General features: G+C 42.6%; 1 pseudogene; it reads right to left on the reverse strand.

The window, feature by feature from the left end:
- Positions 1-2,119: 2,119 nt before the first annotated feature.
- On the reverse strand, positions 2,120-2,706 carry LOC117018502 (protein BUD31 homolog; annotated as a pseudogene).
- Positions 2,707-3,244: the final 538 nt, after the last annotated feature.

Genomic DNA, 3,244 nt, shown 5'->3' on the forward strand with positions numbered 1-3,244 from the left:
CCTGTGATGAAAGCAGCCTGGCCTTCCCTTGTCCTCACTGCTGTCCTTCATTTCCATTGAGGAGCTCTGGGCATCATGCTGCCCTTGGGCCCAGACCTGTCTCCTCCCATCCTGGTGACAAACAATTCAGAAGAACGGGTTTGGCACTCTCCTTCTTCCCTGCAATCTATGATTTCATCATGACCCAGTCAGGCTTTGGGGACCATTGTATCCTGAGACAGAGGGTCCACCATGCTGTGCCCACAGGAGCTGGGGGTGGTTGTCTCAGAAAACTGTTCTGAGGAATTTGGCAGGGTTAAGTTAAAAAGACCTGCCATTGGAATCAACAAGAGATCTAGTAGAATATTCCATGGGATGCATTAGTGAAAAGAGAAAGGCTGACATCAGTCATTGATGACCACATAATATGCAACCCACAGTAGACACTTCATCAACCTGTCCTAACATGACACACCAGCTTGCAGTATCCTCCTGGAAAAAAATGACTTTCAAGGTTTATAATGAGTTGCAAATTTTACTTTGTTTCAGAGATTAAAAGTTCATTTGTCCATTCCACAATGAAACCATTTATTCCTCAGTTTGATAATCTGTGCCTGCCCATTGATAATTCTGCCACCAACCCATAATCATTATATGGTTTAATGTGTCACAATGAAAAATAACTCTGTTCCTGACCCACATTTAGCTTCTGTTGTCATAATCCTTTTATACTACTTTTCATGGAAAGTGTTCCCAGAAGAACTTTCTAAACATGTTCTTTCCACTTCCTTCCTTCCCCTGAACATGCTTGAATCAAGCTTCTTATGCCCATGAGCACTTGAGCTCAATGCTCTTTTCAAGGTTCGAATGCCTGCTGTATCAGTTAGTTTTTGCTGTGTAACAAAGCACTTCAAAATTTAGTGATTGGATCAATGCTTTGTAAACTCAACCTTCTAGAGTTCAGCTGTGTTATGTGGGCTCACTGTGCAGTTCTTCTGTAGGTCTTTCCTTGCCCACTCGTGTGTTTGCAGTCAGGAGTGGATGACCTGGAACTTAAGATGGACTCAATCATATGTCTCGTGACTCACCATTCTCTCAGGATGGACGCCTTGGTTTTCTTCCATGTGTCCTCTATAGGAGAATAACTTGGGCTAGTTCACATGGCAGCAGCATTCAAGAAGCCAAGAGAAGAACCCACAAGGTTTCTTGAGAACCAGGCCCATAAATTTAAAATGTGCCACATTTTGTTGACAAAATCAAATCACATGGTCATCCCAGATTCCAGGCTCTGGGAAGAAGAGACCATCTCTTGATGAAAGGTAGCTCTTTATAATCTAACATAACTATGTGACCAAATCCACTTCTTCCTTGGTCAGTTGGCATGATGTGACACTATTTAACATTTTCACCCTCCCCTTCCTCTTTGAAAACGATTTCATTGATGTATAATTGAAATGTAATAAATCGCGTATGTGTAATGTGCCACACTTTCTTAGGTTTTGACATTTGCATACACTCTCAAAACCATCATCCCTATCAATATAAAAAGACTCTAAAGACTCACTCCCTACAGTTTCCTTGTGGAAGTCTCTCCTTACTTCCCTCCCCTGCCTCCCATCCCCAGGCAACCATTTGTCTAATATCTGTCCCAATGGATTTTATATCAAGGAAACCCTACAATATGAACTTCTCTTTATCAATAGGGTTTTTTTTTTTTTTTTTTGCTAAGTAGTATTTGATTACTTAGTATTTGGTATAGTAGGATAGCTATACCACAAATTGTTTATCCATTTACCTTGATGGACATTTAGGTTATTTCTCATTTTTGGTTTTTATAAATAATCTGATATGAGCAACCAGCCTCTCCAGCTGTACAGCTGCACACCCCCAGCCTGACTCACCTTAGCAGCTCCCACTGCCTGGCCGCAGTGGGGAAAACCTACAGCCACAGGTTTGCCAGGCAACAGCCATGTCCTGGCAGCTACTTGTGGGCCCAGCTCCATCTCCTGTGAGTGGCCTGCCGTATCATGCACACCTGCAGTTACCCTTTCCAACCATAACACAGCATTCTCTTTTCCAGCAAACTTTAATTACTTATTGATTTTTAAAGGTTTAAAGGTGTAATTTCTATAAATCACAGCTAGTGAACTCCAAAGCATTCATATGTAGAGACCAGGTTCCAGCTCGGGCCTGGGGCACCCCTCTGTGAGAAGAGCTGCTCCCAGGAAAGGGGTGACACAACTGGCAAAAAACCTGGGACGTCCAAAGTCCTGGGTGGAGAGGGGCCAGGGTCTGAGGCCTCAGACAGAGCAGCCCGGCAGTCGTGGCATGTGCACTCGGTGATCTGGCCCACTTCCAGCTTATTTTTGGGGACCAGGCAAATGCAATTCATCCCAGAATTGGTGTCCCATGTCTGAATGCACCAAGGCAGCATAGGTTCTCCCATTGCGATCCCATTCCACTTTGCCATCAGGTTTTTGTTAGCATAACCTTTAATACAATATTCATATAGTTTTCTGCTATGGCTTCCGCTTGTAGAAGAGGTAAAAAATTTAGTGGGTTTTCTGCTTGTGGATCCTTAAGATGGGCCAGAGATTCCACATTCCTCTTTCCTTCATGAGATTCTATTTCTGCTTCTCTCATCGTTTGATCTAATTTATCCAGTGTTGGCTCCATCAACTCCCAGCTGTCTGTGGGAGCTTTCCGGCTTCTTTTGACTTTAGGCATTTTTCTCCCTACAAGATAATTTGCAAAGATCTTAGGGTCTGCTTGCCAAGAGGTTACTAGAGAGATCTCTGGTCTCTTTAGTTACAGGTTTAGGTTCTTGTCCAGCTCTACCAGTTACTCTGTGACTTTGGGGAGGTCACATTCTCTTTCTGATCCTCAGTCTCAGCAGAATCTCTGTCACTGTTGGCCACCATTTCTTTATCGAGCAAACTTTATTTTTACAAGTAGAAAGTACAACCTAAAATAATGAGTATTGTAAATACGTTAAGCTGTAACATGGTCAATTATTATCATTATCAAGTATTATGTACTGTACATAATTGTATCTGCTATACTTGTATACAACTGTCAGCACAGTAGTCATGCTTATACCAGCATCACCACAAACACGTGAGTAATGCACTGTGCTGTGATATTAGGAGAGCTGAGACTTCACTAGGTGACAGGAATTTCTCAGCTCCTTTATCATCTTATGGAACCACCATCGTATATGTGGTCTGTCACTGACGAAACATCATTATGTGACGTATGACTATAC

This window comes from Rhinolophus ferrumequinum, chromosome 27 (genome assembly GCF_004115265.2).
Source record: "Rhinolophus ferrumequinum isolate MPI-CBG mRhiFer1 chromosome 27, mRhiFer1_v1.p, whole genome shotgun sequence".
NCBI lineage: Eukaryota > Metazoa > Chordata > Mammalia > Chiroptera > Rhinolophidae > Rhinolophus > Rhinolophus ferrumequinum.